The sequence below is a fragment of the Camelus bactrianus genome, chromosome 20 (assembly GCF_048773025.1).
Source record: "Camelus bactrianus isolate YW-2024 breed Bactrian camel chromosome 20, ASM4877302v1, whole genome shotgun sequence".
Taxonomy (NCBI): domain Eukaryota; kingdom Metazoa; phylum Chordata; class Mammalia; order Artiodactyla; family Camelidae; genus Camelus; species Camelus bactrianus.
Genome location: NC_133558.1, coordinates 29,201,576 through 29,222,253, shown reverse-complemented (window position 1 = coordinate 29,222,253; position 20,678 = coordinate 29,201,576). Strand labels below are relative to the sequence as shown.

Sequence of the window (20,678 nt, the reverse complement as noted above, 5' to 3'; positions counted from 1 at the left end):
CCCACTCTCCCTGGCCACCATCCCCTACTCCAGCCACAGTGGGTGCCCAGACCTCCCACCCAGGGGTACATGGCTGGCATTTCTTAGAACAGCCCTCATGCAAATGATGTACCCTGCTTCCCCACTATTGCCATTTATTTTGCCAACCCCTACAGCCCCATATTCAGTCTGGACAATGCAGCCCCCATTTTTGGAAGTCTCCTTCTCTAGGGCTGGGGGAGGACCCCACTTTCTCTCTATTTGGCCAACCAGAGTGGAGCTGGGGGCTGGGGGGGGCACTGCAGGTTTCATGGAAGGTGGACCCCACTTCTGGGGCTCTAGGCTGGGGGTGTTGTGGGGACAGGCTTTCCCACTCCCAGCCCCAGGCCTGGCCTGGATTTCCCTGGAGATGACAGCAGGAGGGAGCTCCGGCCCACAGGAGAACTGGGATTTGGTTATTAAACCAAGTTGCAAGTTCAGTCCACTTTCCGGCCAACTTTTCTTCCCGCCTCCCTTTCTCCTCAAAATAATAGAAAAACCCAGGAGGAGTTCCTTTCCTCCTGGGCCAGCTGGGGCAGGCTGGGGCCCTGCCATTGGCCCAGGCTCCTGTCATTGGAGGCACACCCCCTGGGCCGAGGCCAGCTCCACCCACCCCCCCCAACAAGGGGGAGCAGTTTCATCAGACGCTGGCTCTCTCTGGCTCCAGCCTTCTGTGGGAGTCTCTGAAAGAATGCGCTCATCCTGAAGGCTGGATGTCATCATCCTGACCTTTGACTCTCCCTGCCCCCTGCCAGGCCTTGAGCCTATGGTAGCAGCTGCGGTCAATTGGGGTGGAATTTTGTCTGGATTTGAATCTTGGTTCAGCCACTTTCCAGCTATGTGATGTTGGACAGGTCACCCTATATGAGCCTCAGTTTCCCCATCCATAACCGGGATGATCATACTGCTGTGTTTACAGGTTTGTTCTGGGGATTCAATGAGTTAATATTTATAAGGGTCTTGTGCTTCATCTTGCACAAGTGTTGGTTAACTAAATCCATCACTTTCCTAAGTGATGGCCAGCTAAGGATTAGGAGGATGGGTGGGTCACTGACCTGCTAACCCCTAGCTTTATGCCTCAGCACTTACTCCTATCCTGACAGTCAGCTCCTTCCCTGCATGGACCCAGGAAGGCTCTGACTGCTGTCCCCTTCCTCTGTATTGAAGCCCCCCCCACCCCATCATTTAACCATGACACTGGCACTTCATCTCCTGGGGCAGGAATGTCGAATAGAGCAGAGAGCAGAACACAGAGCCCAGAGGGGCTCAGGAGAAAATCTCTCACACCATGACTGCTCTCTCTGTCTCACTGTCCTTTGGCTGGCAGCCATCCTGGAAGGTGGCCTGGGGGAAGAGGTGCCCGTGTGACAGGTCTCGTCTCTCCCCAATGCCTTCTAGGTCTTGGCTGTTCTAGAGAGAGGAAGTGGCAGCTTTGCCTGCTGGGCTGGAAATGTAGGTTTTGGTTTGAGGATGGAAAAGATTCTCTCATGGAAACTCACCCGCCTTCCTGAGACAATGATCCTGATCTGTTTCCAGGCTCACGCTGGGCTGGGGGCAGTAGTTCGGGGATTGCGCTCGGCTTTACAGGGTTGGTGGAGGGATGCTCTGTCCTCTCAGGCCCCTTCCCCCAGCCTCTCCCTCCTCCTCAGGCTCAGATCCCACCTCTCCTTGCCTGGTCTCCCCTGCACCCCTCCTCCCTGAGGACCATTAGGAGTCTTGGGAAGCTATGAGCCCCAGGCCAGAGCCCACACTGCCCAGCTGCCTCTGCCTGGTCCCACCGCAGCGTCCCGCCCCAGGCCTCTCTTGCTGAGCTCACCGTGGGGATGTAGACTGAGGCAGATGCTGAGGCCTGCCTGCAGCCTGATGTTCTGGTACTCAAAGTTCTCCAGCTTAACTGAGAGTTCTAATTCAGTCACAAGGACCCACTCTGTGCTCTTGTGGGCCTGGCAGAAGGAGGTGGAGCTGAAAAAGGCCCAGGTGGTCCTGGTTACCAGGGAGCTCCTTGACCAGAGAACAGCCCTCAAAGAGAAGCCAAGGATCATGAGATTCCTCCCTATCTCCCTCCCTCCTACAGATGTTTACTGGGCCCTCCATTGTAGCAGGCTGTGCTAAGCTCTGGCCACCAGTGAATTCTTGCCCTGCTCTGAGGTTCAGAGGGAGCCCTGCTGCTGGACCCACACAGAGCTTTCTTTCCTCTGAGCTGCACAGCTCTGCTCACTGGGGGCCCTCTCAGGCCCAAGTCTCCACTATCAGACTGTGGGCTCCCTGAGTGGAGCACCAGAGCTGTCTCCCTCTCACAGGATCTTCTGCATTCATTCATTCATTCATTCATTCATTCAGTCCCTCAGGGGGCCCCTGCTAAGTGCTGGGCTCTTGTGAATTGGCCAGCCATGCAGATGCTTTTTGAAGTGGTTCCCAGTGGATGAGAAAAAGCTGGTTCTGGGAAGGGGGTTCCGGGCAGAGGGAGCAGCCATGCAAAGCCAGGATTGAGGTAAGCAGGGAGGAAGCAGGCCCTGCCCTGGAGCCACGGAGAAAGGAGGCTTAGAGAATGGTTGGAGATTTCACTGCTGTGGCAGGAGAGAAAGCCCAGGAGAGTGTCAAGTATCCGTTGCCCAAAGGAAGACAGGAATTCAAAATTCTGTGGAATCCCTGACTCATCGCTGGGGGTGGAGGGAGGTGGGAGAAGGCTGGGCTTCCTGGAGGATTGTCAGCGCCCCCCCCCCCAGACTCCTCCCCCTGCCTGTCCTGTGGGGAATGTGTCCTGGGGCCCTAACTGTCATCAAGTGCTCCCTGATGTCTAATCATAGTCTCTTCTGCTGTATCCTTGCGTGTCCTTGGTGGAGATGCACCACAGTTGGGGCTGGCAGTCTCTCTTCTCCATCCGCCCAGGCCCTGGCAAAGGCCCTCCCTAGCCCTTTCTGGCCCCAAGAACTCTTCTGGGCCAGAGGCTGGGACTAGGGCCTGGGGTTAGTTCCTGGGGAACAGCTTCATCCTCAGCCCCAGCCCAAGCTTCCACTTTGATATCTAGGATTAACTAAGGTCTTAGATCACACTGAGAGGGCTGGAGGGGTGGGAAGCCCATGTTCCTGTCTCTTTCTTACCCTGATTCTTTACCTTTTTTTCTATCTCTGTCTCTTTCTCATCCCTTCCCCACCCCTTTCCCTTTTCTCTCTCTCTTTCTCTGTCTGACTTTCCTCGGTCCTTTCTCTGGACCCTTTTCTCCCTCAAAGTCTAGTCTCTGTCCCCATGGTCTACTCTTTCTGATGGTCCCCTGGCAGTGCTGGTGGACATACTGGAGGAGAATGGGAAACTGTGGAGCAGTGGGCACACCTGTGCCCAGCAGCATGCAGGGGCCTAGCAGAGGCCACCGTGCACAGCCACCCTCTTCCTTGCCAAAGTCGGAGGAGATTCAGAGGACAAGGTCTCAGATCACCACTCCGGTTTCCATGCCAGGCCCACTGGAGGAGTTCAAAATAAAGACCAGGCACTGAAGCCCAGAGTGATTTGACTTTATAGAAGAAAAACAACATGGTTGCTTCTCCAAGAGGGAAGCCTGCCCGCCCAGTTGAGGAAAGGGAAAGCATATAGTAGCTGGACTTTAAGCCTCCCCAACAAAGGTTCCACCTCCAAACTGTTGGTGGGATTGAGGATGCTGTTTTGTCATGGAGAGGGGATGGGTTGGGGCAGGAAACAAAAGAGGACAGTGACCAGTCTCTTCTCTGCAGGTCAGCGGCTCCCTGGGACTCGGAACTGGGACAGACGTGTCCTGGGCCTCTTTCTGGGCATCTGAAGGAGACAGGAAATGGAAAGCTCTGAGTCTGCCAAGGAAATTAAGCTCCTGGAGAAGAGACAAACAAGAAGATGGGGACAGATTTCTGGAGGGTCCTGGGTGGTGTGGCAGGCCGAGAAAGCAGAGTTGGGAGGCAGGCAGTTCTCTCCACGTATCAGGAGATGCGTTTTAGGGAGAACACAGAGCTATGTTCAGCCCCAGGAGGTCTGACGGGCCTGCGCCCTCACATGAGTTCTGCTCAGACTGAGGGGTAGACAAACATTGTGGGCCCTGCAGTCTGTGTCTTGAAGGAGGGGAGGAAGGAACTTCCCTGGTGACAGGCCAGTGTGGGTGGCTGGGGGGGCTGCGGCAGAGAAAATGGGACCCTCCCATCCTGCATGGCTGTTGAGGGAAGACACTGCTACCCCCACTGGAGCCCAGGGTCCCCACAGGTCCATGTCCTGTTCCAGTTCCAGATTCTTCCTCTCACGCCTCTGTCTCTGTTTGTTGTTCTCTCCCTTCCACCCTCCACCCCTTTTCTGTCTCTGTCCCTTTCTCCTTTCTCTTGTCCTCCTATTCCTCTCAGGCCCTGCCTCTCCTGTCAGGCCCTCCTGTCTTTCTCTGTGTCTGTTTCTCTCTTGGCCTCTTTGTGCTCTCTAGTACAAGAAGAACTTCCTCTTTCCATAAACATTTCCCCCCACTGGGCACCTGGTCACGTGTGTGTGTGTGTGTGTGTGTGTGTGTGAAGTGGCTGCTAGTTGAGTCAAGGTGGGGCAGGCTGTGGAGGGTGTGGCTGCAGGTGGGAGGGGTGAGGGCTGGGGTGGGGGCTGCTGTCCCTCTGGGTGGTGGGCAGAGTCAGGCTTTCTAGGCAGAGGCAGCCCCAACTCTGCCCCTCCCCAGGCCCGCAGTAATTCTAGGAAAACCACAAGAGCCCGCCCCGTGGTAGCCAGGGTACACAAAGCACATTGTTCCACTCCCCAGGTCTCTGCTCCTGCTGCTGCTGGCTGCTCTGCCAGTTCCTGGTGGCAAGCTGGCAGCCTCACTCTCTGTGGCCAGGACTGCCCACCTGGCTGCCTATCTATTGTTCCCCCTCAGCAGGTAGGGACGGGGGCCACTCTGGGGCAGGGACAGGCATGCTGAGCCTGCTGAGCCTGCTGACCCTCAGGAATGGCACCCATGCCCCTCCCTGCCAGCTGCCCACCCCGCACACCTTGCTCCATTCCAAGAGCTGGCCAGGCTGGTCAGCCCTCCATTCCTACTCCCGCCTGTTCTTTCCTACAAGTCTTTGCAGAGGTTGGGTCTCCTGCATGGGACACTCACGCTCTCTTTATTCCATCTGTCAGGCTTCAATCACTGCCTGCAACTCACCTCCTCTGGGAAGCCTTCCTAGATTGCCTCCCTTCCATCTCAGAAAGCCCATTGCTCCCAGGCCCTGCCAGATGGCCGGGCCCACAGCAGACACATGATGTGATTGATATCTAGCTCTCCTGGCAGAATGCAGTTCCAGAAACAGCCTGGGGCGAGCAGAAAGTGCCAGCACTGACTCCCACCCACCAGCTGCCAGGCACATCCTGTACATTATTCACTTCATTCACACAGCAGCCCTTTCAGATAGGGGTTATTATTCCCATTTAACACATGAGAAAACTGAGGCTCTGAGAGATTAACCAACTTCCCTGAGGTCACAGAGAAACACCCCTAAACTAAGACACTCTCAAAATGATGTGGGAATGCCAGGGCCTTCCAGGGTAGATGGAAACAGTTCCTTTCAAGGACTTGGAGCGTTTCAGCTCCCAGGTGTGTTGGGATGGAAGGTCCAGGTGTTGCTACCAGAGTTTGGGATGGGGGCAGGAGGATGGATGAAATGACCCCATGAGTACTTGCCTGGGCTCACTCCGTGCCCTTTGCCCTCCCTGTGAAGAGCTTCCAGTACTACCCTCAGAGGGCTCAGCCCCTAGTTCTCCCACGAGGGCAAACACAGCAGCTCCCAGTCCCTGCCCAGCTGACCCTGGACCCCACCTCTGGCTCCCTTCCTCAGGGCTGGCCCCAAAGTGCCAAGGGAGGCCTGGTTCAGAGCAGCCTGCTAGTTCTCTGTTCCAGTGGGCCCCCAACCCTGCTCTGTTGCTCCCCTCCTTAGACCACCTTGGCTGAAATTTGCCCAGGACCTCCATCAGGGATGCTTCTCTGCCTTTGGGAAGAGCCTGGATTCAGACTTCCCGTCCCTGTGACCATACATGGAGCTCACCCCTCCTTTCCCCATTGTCTCTGCTCTTCTGTCTTCCTCTGGGGCGTGTTGTGTTCTATGTGCAAAGCACGGCCAGAGTCCACGGTGAGTGGGTCCGTCAACAGCCAACCAGCCAAAAACATGAACTAACGTAGCAGGAGTCCATGCAAAGCATTGTGGGAGCTCAGGGAAGAACACTGGACGCAGGCGGGCGCCCTCCTAGAAGACAAACCTTGAAGGACCGCAGAGAAGGGAGCCTTTGTGTGTGGATCTGGTGGAGAGGAGCGCCTCCAGGCCACTCCCCAGAGGAATCTTCTTTCCTGGACTATGAGCTTCTGGGCAGGGCCTGCATCTTCTGAAGCAGTGCTTTTCAGACCCCTTGGGGAAAAGACCAGTTGTTTTTCTTTAAATTCCAACTTGTCATAGACCAATAAAATGATAAAATACAATACACAGGAATTGTTAGAAACATACGACAAAGTACAAGCCCCAATATTTTATTATTGGATCTAACAGACATAAAATCACTCCATCAAATAGCTATTGAGTCCAAGTGCCCCTGCACTACTCAGTCCCAGGCAGCCGTGGTTGGGCCTGGTGGGCGGATTGCTCCTTCAGTGTCATTGCCCTGGAGCAGGGTGTTCAAAGTGCAGGTCCTGACCTGTTAGGTGGTTGGGAAATTAATTCCATAGGTTGTGACCAGCATCCCAAAACATGAAATAGAACAGAGTAGGAAATGCAGAACCTTACCTGTAGTAGGGAAAGCACAGTTTTGTGAACTGTTTATTTTAGGTGCCCCTGTCCACAGTGCTGTATCGACCCAGTCTGCTCTGTGAAGCCACCATTCTGACCTCGGCCCCTTGTTTCCCTCCCTCTGGAGTCTAGCTCTTCCGTCTCCTCCTCTGGTCACATGTGGGCTCTGGAATCTGTGGTCCTTCCACTTGCCTGATTCTTTTTTATGGCCAGTCCTCCTCCACCCTCACCTTCCCCAGATGTTCCCTTCCTCCTGGGCCCCCTGGAACCAGGCCCAAAACACTGTGCTGGGCCCAGGGTAGCCCCCAGACACAGACCAGGGGATCCCTGCCCTCAGGAAGGGAGTAGCTGTCCTGGGGGGGGGGCGGGTCAGAGCTGTACTGGGGGCAGTCAGGGAATGGAATGCATCATATAAAGAAATGTGTGATAGCAAATGAACCCTGAACCCAAGCCCAGGCTGGGCTGGGAGAGGACCTGGTTCTTCCCGGGGGCCCTCAATGGGGAGAACCACATGATCCCATCCAGGATCCTTGCTGAGCTGTCACCTCCTATGTTAGGGCTCTGTGGATACGCTGCCCCCACTCTAGGCATGTACTGTAACTTATTTAACCAGTTCTCTAGAGATGAACCTCTGGGTTGTTTCCAGGTTTTTTTTTTTTTTTCCAAAGAATTGTAAACAATTAGAAACGATGCTGCAATGAACATTTTTGTACCTCTCCTTCATGACATCTGAGCTGCTGGCTCCCCAAGGTCCCCTCACATCACCTCCTGTTTCTCTCCTCTCTAACCACACATGGTCCACATTCCTCCTCAGCCCACAGCTCCTGTTCTGGGGGCTGAACATGAGCCAGAAGTTTGGAAAATGTGATCTCCTTCCTTCCCAGGCCACACACCCTCCTTCCTCACAACGACTCATTTGGTTTCATCAGCCAGGCTTCCCAAATACCCAACTGAATTGTAAGGACCGTTTCACTGGAAGTAACAGAAAACCCAACTCAAAATGGTTTTGACAATACAGGAAGTTTGTATTTCATAAGAAAAGATTTCCTGAGGTAGGGTGACTCTACAACATCATCAGGCACCCAGTTTCCTTCTTTCTGTTCTGCTCCCCTCAGGTGTTGGCTTGTTCTTTGAGTGCTGCAGCTCCCCTCATGGTTGTAAGATGGCTGCTGAAGGTCCAGACATCACATCCAGACATGATGTATCTGGAGGTTGAAGAGGGGCCATCTCTTTCTGTGAGTCATTTTATAGATCAAGAAAACTTTTCCCTGAAATGCCCTTAGCAAACTTACCCTTGGTTCTCATAGGCCAAGGTTAGAGCACCTGTGCATTTCTTTGTTAACTCTTGGTTGGGAGAATGATGCTTCCTTGGTTGGTGAGGCTTGGGGCTGTGTGAGCTGAGTTGGAGAAAAGGGGTCTGGGGACAGATGCTGAGTGGACAAGCTGCAATATCTACCACACAGGCCAAAAGAGAAAGTCTCCCCAGTGGGGAGCACTCTGTTTCTGTGTTTCTCAACCAGCTGTGGCTCCTGCTCCAAAGACGTAGCTTGAAACTAATTCAATTAGAAAACATTCGTTGAGGGAATGAGATACGGTTTCACCCTTGAAGGAGTTTGTTACAGAGCAGGAGAGAAGAGAGCAGGACCAGGGTACAGGGCTGGGGAAGGCAGGCTGAATCTGCTGAAACCGGAGACAGAAAGTGCTCTAGCCCTTTTCTCCAAGGGAAAGAGCTGATGAGGAGTCCCTGTTTGTGCTGGACTGGATGCAGGGGACTGACTGAGATGACCTTTGAACTGTGTTTCCCCTAGTGCTGGGGCCAGCTCCGTGTCAGGGATGGGGACACCAAGGTGCAGGAGATATAGAGGTAAGGGGGGCACTTATCCCAAGCCAGGGTCCCATTTCTCCTGGCCCTCAGGTGGGTCTGGTCCTTGCCCCTGAGTCACAGAGGGACAGGAAGGAAAGGAGGAGGACTGTGAGTCAGGAGCCTACCTGGGTGAACAGAAAAACACAGGAAGTGACTCAAGGACTATAGGGCAGACAGGTGGCCTGCAGTGCCCTGGGACAGACCCTGGGGGAGTTGGCTGAGGGCAAGGGTCCCCTCCCCAGAGGCTGCCTGTGCACGCCATCCTGGCTATTTCTGCCAACCATGTTTCCCACAAACCCTTCCCCTCCTCACCACAGGAGGCCACCTGCCCACTCACCCACAAACCCAGCGACCAGCTGTTGCAATTCCTGGCACTGGTCCACCCCCTGCATCCGGAAGGGCTCATCACCTCTGACCCCAGAACGTGGGTCAGCCCCTTTCCCTGCCACCCCCAGTGCATCTCCTTCTGCCCTCACACCCAGAAGGGAGAGGTGCCCGGGCCAGTAGAGGGTGGGGGTCTTCTGAGCAAAGCAGATGCATCTGTGCATGCGTGTATGACTGGGTCTTCCTCAAGATTAGGGATATCAGTGTCACGTCCAGGTGGAGTGACAAGTATAAAGGTGGAGGGAGCCCAAGCCTTGTCAATTGCTGGGTCCTCTGCTGTGAGCAAGTCAGAGAGGCCTTTGTCCCACTTACCGGAGTTCAGGTTTGAGGTCAGGGCCCAAGCTAGTAATAACATGATATTTTGCTTCCCTTTACCTCTGTTCTTTTGCATTAAGCTTCCTTAGGGAGCTCTGAGGGAGGACGTGTGGCTGGTCCAAAGCATGATTAAAGCATACTACATTAAATTTTTTTTTACAAATGTTATATTATACATAAGTTTAGCAACTTGTTTTTTCACTTATCATCTTAGGCATCGTCCCATAATAGTATATTTACAAAGTGTCCTTATTCTTCTAATAGCATCATAGAATTTCACTCTATGGATGTACTATAATGTGTTTAACCAATTCCCTATGAATGAACAAATGGGTTGTTCCCTGCACCACCTCCCTCTGTCTTTTAAAAAAGTTATAAACAATGCTGCAATGAACATCTTTGTCCATTTACTTTTAGCGCTTGCATAAATGTTTTTGCAGGATAAAATCCAAGAAGTTAAACTGCTAGGTCAAAGAGTATGGACAACATTTATAATTTAATAGATAATGCCTAATTGCTCTCCAGAATGCACTAATTTTCCTTCCATCAGCCTTGTAATCACATCTTCCACAACCCTGTGTGGTATGAATCTTCTTAATCCTTACCAGCTTGATAACTGAGAAATTATATCTTGTTTTCATTTGCAATTAAAATTGTTAGTGAGATGGAACATTTTGTGTATTTTTATTAGACGGGTTTTTTTTTATGAATAACTTATTTATATTCTTTGCCTGTATTCCCACGTTGGATTATTGTCTTTTCCTTATTGCTTTGTAAAAGACGTCTTTTTTTTTTAAATAGGAAAATGAGCATCTTGGCATACATCTTGCAGGTATTCCCTTATTTCGTCCTTTGATGTTATTTATGGAGTTTTTTTTTTTCTTTTAATTCCTGTGTAGACACATTTATTACTCTTCTCTGTTTTGACTTCTGTTTTGTTCCATGGCTGGAAAAGTCTTTGCTACCCTAGGATCATAAAAACATTCACACACATTTTCTTCTGGCACTTTTATGGCTTTATTTTTCAAATGCTTTGTTTTCAAAATGTTTTTTTCTTTAAATCTTTGATCCTGTTAAAATTAATTTCAGTGTTAAGAGTAAGGTAGGGAATACAGATTTATTTATTTTTATTCTAGTGTCTCAACTCATTGAATTGAATTCTCATGTTTATTTGGGTCAATTTCAAACTTCTGCATTCTTCACTATTGATCTGTCTGCTGGTACCAGTCCCATTCCATTTTAATTATTATAGTTGTCTAATTTTTTAAAAGTATTTTTAAAGGGCTACTCCTCCCTTATTGGTTTACTTTTTCCATCCAGGAATTTTCTGGCTTTTCTTTCATATTTATTTTTCCAGATAAATTTATAATCACATTGTCACATTATCTCTAAAAAAATTCTACTGAATTAATAAATTCATTTTGGGGACAAAGACATACTTTCAGTGTTATTGACTTTTTATCCAAGAGCAAAGTCTCTCTCTTTGTTTATCCAAGCCTATGTAAAAGTCCCTCATTCGGGTTTTATAGCTGTTTCCATGTATCCCTGCACATTTTTTTTTATGTTTCATATTATAATTTTATTGCATTTGTGCATGGAACCTTAATGTTTGTGTTTAGGAAGTCTTATTTTTAAACTGGCCACCTTGCTAAATCTTCTGATTATTTCTTAAAGTCATTTAGCTGATTCTCTTGGAATATCTATGCATAGAATAATATCATCCAATGATAATTATGCTTTCTCTTTACAATATTTATAATTCTTATTTTGCTCTTTTATCTAATTGCATTGTCAAGTAATTCCAGAATGATCTTAAATACTCATGGTGATAGTTGATGGTGACAATTGACATCTGTCTTTAACATGGGTCTACTTCTAGACTCTCCTCCATGAAATATGTTGTTTACTTATTAAGATAGTGGGTTATGTTGAGTTTCCCAGTATTTGGCCTTTTTGCTGTTCTGAAAGGAACCACACTTGGTCTTCATGTGTTGTTAACACAATCCTGACCTTAGGTCAGAACTTTCTCCTTAGCTGATCATTCTTCCCTTGGAAGCAGAGGCATGAAGATGGGGGGTGGAGGTGTGAGATGGGTGTGTGGCCATGGGGAAGAGCTGAAGTTTAGGATGTGGGCTCTCAGTCTCCTGTCCCCAAGGGGATGTAGATCTACAAAAGGCTCCCCGGACAAGACTGAGAGAGGAAACATCTGGGAGGGAAATAGCTGGGGAGGGTTAAGGAAGGGAGGAGGGCCAGTAAGGGCTGAGGAGCAGAGGCGAGGCCCTTGGAAGGAAATCGGGGATCCTTTTGCTTGTCCTTGGAGATTTCCTGCCCCTCTGTCACTCTCAGGGCTACCTCAAGTCCTAGTCTTTCGGTTTAGGGGAGACATGGTTCTGACCCTTAGGCTCCTCTCAAGTTGACGGAACTGACACAGGTAGGGGTGGGTGTTCCTATGCTAGGGGAGGTGAGGCAGGCTAGAGGAGTCTCCTGAAGCTGCCAGGAGATCCAGGAGATGGAGGAAGATGTCCAGCCTAGTTTGGTTACTTCTTAACATTTGGACTTCACTCAGCAGCTTCTGAGAGCAGTAATCATTCCTCCCATCTCTGCAGGGTCCTGAAGGCTGTTCTTTTGTCCCAAACATATGACCTTGCTCCATTTCCTGCTGTAGTTGTGGGGTCCTCTGGCCATGACCTTTTATTAGGAACCTGGCTGACTTCATCATCACCCTTGGGTGAACACTGCTGTACCCAGGGTTGGGGGAGGGGGAAAGTGACTCTCCAGTGTGGGCCATGATGGGTCCAGGGCATTGAGGTGGGCGAGGGCACTTATGTAGATGATGAGCTGAAGCCAGGTAGCCAGAAAGAGATGAGAGGGCCCTTTAGATGGCTTCTCTGAGCCAGCCTCCCTCTTTTTACATGACCATCAGGTCTAGGAGTACAGAAGGAAAAAGGCTTTGAACCAGAATCTCTGGATCTTCCAGGCCCACAACCCCCTTCTGATGTTTAGTTAACCTAGTCATTTAAGAGGAAAGGAGGTGACTTGGTGGCTGTTTATATTACCCAAGTGGGTATAGACACATCCCCTAACTCTTTTCTCATGAGAGATCAAGAATGTACAGACAGGTGTCGGGGTCAACCGAGTTTCAGGCAAAGCAAGGAAGAACATGGTCAGCCATTCACAGGAGGCAGGCAAGCGTGAATGGTGGGCACCCCGCCCGGAGGCAGGGGATTGAATCCAGTGAGACCTCTGGATGCTGGTGATGCTGTGAGGATTAAAGAATTTTGAGTCTTTTCCTGATACTTTTGGCACATCCCAGTAGGGGCAACTGGGGCAACCCTGTTTCCCAGTCATGGGAGGGTGAGAAGAAAGGAGGGGGCACTGGTTAGCAGGAAGAGGCTGTGGCCATTAGACTGGGGCTCAGGTTGGAAACCCAGCTTTCCAGCAAGAGAGCAAGAGCAAGGCAGACCCTAGCCCTGGGGGAGTCAGGACTTTGGGTGGGAACTTGAGGCAGGGGCTTGGATAGAAAGAGGCAAGATGGTCCCTGGAGTTCTGCAACAAGGAGGGGTATATGCAGAATCAGGAACTCTTAGGGCCTTTGAGTTGGCCCCTACCAGCCACAATGCAAAGGGCTTTCCCTAGAATAGTCTTGCAAAATCATGATGGATTTTTGAATGATGTGGCTTCCTTTGGAAAAGTAGGTGCCACTGGTGGATCCTGTTAAGTGATTTGGCATGAGTCTTACTCATTTCCAGTTCTTCTCAATTTCTGCCCCAGGCCCAGCCCCCCTCCCCCCGAGTGGTGAGCTGCTAGTAAACACGTCCCAGATGTGCTGTGTGAGACGAGCCAAGATGGCGGGGCGAGATGGCTGCTTTTTAGAATAACAATGCAATTTTCTCAGAAAAACCTTCTCCTTTGGTCAGATACCACCTGATGGCAGCAGCGGGGTTGGAAGGACCCTTTCCAAACTGTGCCCCAGGGTGCCTTGGGGGTTCTGTGGAGCCTCCTGGGGGTGTCAAAGGCTGAGCAGGAAGGGCTTGGCATCACTCCAATCCTCCCACCCGAGTTTCAACCAAAACGTATCCTCTGCTTTGATCTGTTGTACTTATTGGGCTTCAGAGTAATGTCCTTTATACTGTGAGTTCTGGATCTTAAAATACATTACATTGGAAAGGCCCTGGAATGGCCCAGGGGCCCTGCACCAGGGGCTCCGTGCCTTGGCTGTGGATGCCGGGCTCCCTCTCATTTAGGAGACTGGGCTCTGCAGCCAGCTGCCGGGAGTCACACTCCAGCCTTTTACCAGCTCGGTGAGCTTAGGCAAGCCACTTAACTCCACCCGTGCCTCCGCCTCCTGAACTGTAAAATAGGCTGTCACACAACAATCAAGAACGTTGTTTAATGTAAAGCACTTAGCACAGTGCCTGGCACATAAGGTTAGCTATTATTATGTCATTATTGTACCTGCAACCCCTCAGGAATGGCATGAGCTCGCTCCCCCTCCAGGACCCCTGTTCTGTGTTCTGACCATGCTCTCCGGTCAGGCAAGGGCCCCTCTACTCACTCTATCTCATCAGCCTAGAGGGGCTTTCTCTCACTCTCTTTCTTTCTCCTTGAGTATAAAGGTGACATTTTTTGAAAATAGAAAATTCAGAAAATCAAAGACAAGGAAGAAAAGAAAGGGAAAAAAAGGAAAGAAAGAAAAAATAAAAAAAGAAATGAACAATGTCCAACTACCCAGAGAACACCAAATGCAGCATTTCAATGATGGTATTTGTTTTTCTGCAGCCATAACAAATGACTGCAAACTTAGCAGTTTAAAACAGCACTCATTTATCATCTCAGTCTCTGTTGGTCAGAAGTTCGAATGCACTTGACTGGGCTCTCGGCTTAGGGTCTCATAAAACTGAAATCAAGGTGTTAGCGGGCTGTTTTCCCTTCTGGAGACTTTGGGGATGAATCTGCTCCCAGCTCATTCAAATTGTTGGCTGAATCCAGTTCCTTGCAGTGTAGGACTGTTTCCTTGTTAGCTGTCAGCTGGGAGACCCTAGCTGTAGAGACCTCTCTCTGGTCATCAAACGTGGCCCCTACATCTCAGAACCAGTAATGGCCTGAAGCATCCTTTACTCACCTGGACCTTCCCTGACTTCCCTCCCATCATACCTCTCCTGTCTTCCTCTTTTGCTCCATCTTTCTTTTACTTTCAGCCAGAGAACATTCTCTGCTTTTAAGAGTTTATGCGATTAGATTGGGTCCACCAGGATAATCCAGGAAAACCTCCCTATTTTAAGGTCCACAACCGTAATCACAGAAGTCCCTTTTGCCAGGGAACATGATACACTCACAAATTCCAGGCATTAAGACAGGGACATCTTTGGGGGGGTGTTATTTGGCCACCACAGTGTTTGTGCTTTCAGTCTTTTCTCCAGGCATATTATCTTTGTAAAGAAATATTTGTAAAAGCGTACAGTACTGTTTGCTGGCAACTCAATATCATTTCCTTCCCCCTCCACCCCCCCGGTCTATGCTTTCCTCTGCCCAGTAGGGGCTGGAAGCCAGGGAACTACAGTTCTCAGAATCCCCGCCAGCTGATGAGAGGCATTTGCGTGAGATCTGGCGGGTGGAAAAGAAGCATAAATCATAGCATTGTTCTCCTGGCAGCTGTGGGCAGGTGTGTGGGCTTCAGCAGATAGGAGCTTTTGGAGCAGACTTCAGGCGTTTTCTCTGCGTTGGTGCTGGAGGCTCAAGTGTCCTGCGATTTCAGCAACTTCCTGACACCCTAAAAGCTCGTAGTGAACCTGACAGCCAGCCCTTCCACAGCTTTGTAAACACCTAATTCTCTGTATTAAATCCCTTTCAGCTTGAAATGCCTAACGTGATCTCCACGTGCCTAGGTGACTGATACAGGGATCTTGTTGATCATAGCAATTTATAACCTATGAGTCCTCACTTACTAATAGATGATGAGGATAAACCTGTCCACACAGGTCATTCAATACTCTGAAAACATTTTTAAAATGTAGGTTTCCGTGGCTGCATGCTAGCCTGTCATACGGATATACCATAATTTATTTAACCAACCCTCTGTTGTTGAACATTTTAGGTTGTTCACTTTTATAACCCTCATTGTCAAGAACATCCTTGGCCATGAATCTTCGTGCTTGGCCAAGAGTATTTACTTAGAATATATTCTTGAAGTGCATTTTTTAGTTAAAGGGCATTAGCTTTTTGAAAGCTTTAATGCATCTTTCCAGATAAGTCGCCTGTATTTTCTTGCCTTCTCCTTCTACCTCTCCAGCTGTGCCTTCTCTGTCTCCTTGGCTGCTTGCTTCTCATCCCTCTGACCTCTAACCAGCAGAGAGCCCTGGAACTCAATCCTTGCACCCTCTTCTCTTTTTTATCTGTTCTTTTCCTTTGGTAAATTAATTTACTCTCATTGCTTTAAATATTCTTCATATGCTGATGACCCCTTTGTTTATATCTGAAGCCCAAGACTTTCCCCTGAACTCCAAACTTGCGTATTCAAATTGCCTTCTCAGCATCTCTGCCTGGATGACTGATGGGAACATCAGAATTAGCACGTCCAAACTGAACTCCTGCCCTTGCCTCCCAAACCTTTCCCCACAGTTTCCCCCAACCCAGCTAATGACAACTCCTCCCTCCAAGTTGCTCAAAGCAAAAAACTTAGTAGTCTTCTTTGATGCCTCTCTTTTTCTCTTTGTCCAATCCTTGAGCAAATCCCACTGGGTCTAACTTCAAAATACATCAAAAATCCTACCGTTTCTCACCAGCTCTACTGTTACCACCTGGTCTAAGCTGCCATCCTCTCTCAGCCAGGTCATTGCAATAGCCCCTCCTAATTGGACCCCCTGACTCCCCCCAGTGCTTAGTCTATTCTCAACAGTGGCCCGAGTGATCCTGTTAACACGTAAACCAGATCGATGCTTAGAACCCTCCAGTGGCTCCCATCTTCCTCCATAAAAACCAGCATCCTTATAGTGGCCTGAAAAACCTTAACTGACCCCTCCCCATTGCTTCTCTGACCACCTCTCCCGACTCTGCCTCCTTAATTCACTCCGGCCACTTGAGCCTTCTTTCTGTTTCTCAAACGTTCCAGGAAACAGCCCACCTCAAGCCATTGCACCAGCCTTCTCCTCTGCCTGGAACACTTTAACCAGGTGTTCATGTGATGGGCTCCCTCACCTCCTAAGGTCTTAGGTCAAATGTCTCCTCGTGACACCTTCTCTGACCCCTTCCTTTGGAAATGACAACCCCTAGCTTCCCTGAATCCCCCCACTTCTATTTTACTTTTATCCAGAGTTCGTATTGCCAACTATCAAATATATATAAATATAAAACTCATTTATTTTGTTTATTGTCTGGTCTTCTTCCTCTAAAATGCAAGCTCGTTGAGGGTGGGACACTTCATCTGTTTGGTTCACTGATGTATCTTCTAAAAAATACTGAGAACAGCAGGCACAGGATAAATATTTGTTGAATGAATAAATAGATGTGGTATTTTTCTTTTAGTGACTCTCTGGGAAGCACATTATGGTTTACAATGTAGATCTCACTCCACTTCAAAGGCTCTGACAGGTAGAGATGGTACAGGCATAAAGAGCATCGTCTCGCCGCGAACGCTTTTGTGCTGAGTTTTCTCATCTACAATAATAACCCTCTCAAAGGCTTGCTGTCAAAACTAAATAAGATAATGCAAGTAAATAATCTGCACAGTGCCTGACACCTATAAATCACTAAATAATTTTTTAACTTTTTTTATTGATTTATAATAATTTTACAATGTTGTGTCAAATTCCAGTGTAGAGCACAATTTTTTCAGTTATACATGAACATATATATATCCATTGTCACATTTTTTTCTTTGTCACTAAATAATTGCAGGTTTGTTTATTCCCATTTTACAGTAGACAAATCTGAGGCTTAGAAAATTTAGGAATTTGCTAAAGGTAAATTCCCCACAGTAAGCAGAAGGTTTGAATCTAGGACTCAGATTTGATTCATGATACTTTCTGCCTTAAATCAAATGTATGTAACAACTTAATTAAGGATGTGGGGCTCTTCCCTAAAGCCCTAAAGCTAGATGATTTGGGGACTTTCTTGATTTCTTTCTGTTGTTTGAATCCGCTCCGTGATGTTTTGGCCAAGTCATCACTTAACTTCTGTTTGAGTACCTCTGGGAGACTCAGTGCCTCCAGGCTGCATGTTCTAGAGTGAGGTATTCAGGTGTCTGTGCAGTTTGCCGTGCTAGGTGAACAAAGCAGCAGACAGTGTTAGGTGTCCACCACATACCTACCCCCCACCCTCCTTACTCATGCAGGTCTAGTTATCTCCAGGGCAGCAATGTGCCCAGCAAAAGCTAGACTCTCCCAATTTCTTCACAATGAGGGTGGGCCTTACGACATGGTTGTGGTCAACAAGATGCAAGTAGATATGACTGGGTGGTTTTCCTGATTAAAATGGTGGTGGGGTTTTCAGCAGGCAGCACGCCCTGCCTTTCCCTTTTCCCCTTTTTCCTGCCTGGAATATGGGTGTGATGGCCGGAGGCCATGCCCAAGAACCCAAGCTCTGTTTAACAGAATCACATCATGGCCTGAGACCCATTTGCCTGGGCCGCCGGATGCAGGGCAGGCACCTCGCGGGCTGGGCAGGGGAGATGGAGACAGATGGCAACCGGAGGGAGATTCGATTACCCGCTTCTTCCCAAAGCCGATCTGCCCGCCTGGTAACTGTGTTAGGGCCCGTTATTGATAGGCTTCCTCTCTGCTGCTACTTGAGATTTGGTTTGTCTGTGACTTCTTATATCTGTTAGAGTTCAGAAACAAATGAGCCCTCGGAAGTCTAGGAAGGAGGGAGGAGGGAGGTGGCAGGAGATGAGTGCTGTGGGGGCAGGTTGGGGAGCAGGTCAGCCAGGGCCAAGTCAGCTCATGGAAAGGGGCATCTGGTGAGACGAGGGAGTGAAGACAGGGCCAGAAGGTGGGGCTTAGGGGCCTCAAATGCCAGGCTGAGAAGCCTGGTTTAGATGTGGTCAGTAATAGGGAGCTCTGGTAGATGTTTGAGGAAGTGATGTGACAGGTGAATATAATTTTGGAGAAGAGGAGCAAGGGAGTGTGGCAAAAATCAGGTGAGACAAGGATGGTTGGGACCCCTTCACTTTCCCTCAGAGGAGGGCAGAGGATGGAACCGGGGGTCCTCACCTGTGGTGAGGTGAGGGAGAGAAGGGGAACCACCAGATTCCCACAGAGACAAAATGGAAGCAGGGCCGACATAACAGACGCTACTCTAGACTCACATTTTGTGTTAGATCTCTCGGTCCCTGAGCAGACCTGTAAGGCATCTTGTGTATCAATGTGGAAGTGGAGGCCTGGGAAGGATGAATCATTGCTGGGCTCACAGTGGAGAGGAGATCCAACCCGGCCTATCTGTTACCAATGCCATGTTCTCTTCTTGGAACCACTTGGCCTTCCAGGGCTCAAGAAATGCCCATTCTTCCTGACTCCTCCCTTAGAGCTCACAGTAACAGTCAACTAGCCGCCGCTTACTGAAAAGCACATCTCACACATGTCCTTTCCAGCTATGGTCAGACTTGATGATCCTCATTTAACAAATGAGGAAGTGGAGCTCAAAGAGGTCAATGGCCTGCCAAGACCGCACAGCGGGTGCGTGTGAGGGATGTGCAAGTGTTCCAGTGCAAGCCTGCAAGCCTGCCTGGTCCCCTTCACCACACTGTGCCCCATTCTCAGTCTCTGGCTCCTGTCTTCCGGATTCCACTTATTCTAATCCTGGGATTAAAAAGGAGAGGAATTGGCAGAGCAGCTCAGAACAAGCTACTCAGCACGGAAACTTCTCTGAGCATCCTCAGGCCTTACTCCTCCCCATCCCATCTCCCTTTACATCCCAGACCTCAATCTCTCCAGCCCGAGGCCTGGGGGCCTGGGGGACAGGGGCAGGGCTGGGGAGGGTCTGGGGGCCCAAGGGAACAGGGGGGTGGTGGGGTCAGGCTGCAGCCCTGGGCTTCCCATCCCTGGTTGTATCAGGGAGGGGTGTGGTGAGTTGGGGGAGGGACGGGGTTCCTGGTGAGTTGGAGCATGTCCCTGAAGGAAGCCAAGAGTCTCTGAGGAGGACCAAGAATGACTGGGCTTCAGCCCAGCCCTAATCCTTCTGCACACACTCCCTTCCCTAAGGATTTTTCTTTGGAAAGACCCATTTAATTTTCCCAGCTCAGAGATAATGAATGAAGGATTTGGGGTGGAGTGAAAATGGGTGATGGGGGATGCCCATGGAGCTTGCCATGGGAAAGGACGAGCAAATTTCTGCCATGCCCCTCTCCCCTAAGAAGAAGCCAGTAATGCCAGCCGTCTGACCATAGGACCAGCAGAGCCCCTGATCGGCCATGTGATCCAAAGGCTTTGGCTGACCATCTCTGCTGTTTATTTTGTTTGCATATTCTCAGAATAGGAGACCCCAAAGACAGAAACTGCATGTCTCCGGCACAGGAAATCTCGTATTGGTGAGTGTAATTATTGTGGTGGGGTGGACAGTGGCGGTGGTGGTCATAGTGGTGGAGGCCATGGTGGGCGTGATGACGGTGGCAGTGTGGTGGTGACAGGGTTGGTCATGATCATGGAAACCATGAAATCACGATGGGGGTGGGGGAGGTGGGAGTTGAGTGTTGGGCTTTGTAACCTAACACACCTGGGTCCCATCCCAGCTCCATCTCCCTCTAGCAGTCACTTGGGCAAGTCAGCCTCTCTGAATCCCACTTTCCTCATCTGAAAAATGGGAATCATCATGGTTACTGGTGGAGCTCATGGCCAGCTTGGGTGGGTGCTGACCCCCTCAGCACTGCTCCATCTCCAGGGGTTCTCTGGTCCCCTGTCTGTCCTGGCTCCTTCTCTTCTGCCCACAAACTTCCTCCAGTAGTTCCCACTGGCTCTTCCCTTAATCACCATCTCAATTTCTTCCTTTATAGCCCCACACATTCTAAAAAAGTTTATACACATTGCCTCTTCTTCCTGGCCTCCCACTCACTCCCTAACCCCTTCTCAGTAGCCTCCTGGTTCCCGACACTCTACGGAAACTGCTCTCAGGGTCATCAGAGGCCTCCTCCACATCTCAGCCTCAACCTCTGAGAGGAAATTGGCCCTAGGACCCCCAAGGCTTTGAGAGAGCCTCTTCCCAGGGCTGTCAAGGCCTATGTGTTCCTCCTTCTCCCACCTGGCACTGATTCTGCCTCCCTCTGCCCCTAAAGATGGGTGCTCTGATGGCATCTCCTCTGTACATGCTCCTCCAGGGTCACCTGGCTCTCCTGGTCTGAGTCCAGTCTGTGCTGAAGCAGCTCC

At 49.9% G+C, this 20,678-nt stretch overlaps 1 long non-coding RNA gene across 1 annotated transcript in view; it reads left to right on the top strand.

The window, feature by feature from the left end:
* LOC141574240 (uncharacterized) overlaps nucleotides 1-20,678 on the top strand; it is a 56,440-nt gene that overhangs the window by 31,369 nt on the left and 4,393 nt on the right. Inside the window, exons 2-3 of the long non-coding RNA XR_012501151.1 lie at nucleotides 7,880-7,999; nucleotides 19,790-19,846. This is a non-coding gene — a long non-coding RNA (uncharacterized LOC141574240). The remainder of the gene's footprint in view (nucleotides 1-7,879; nucleotides 8,000-19,789; nucleotides 19,847-20,678) is intronic.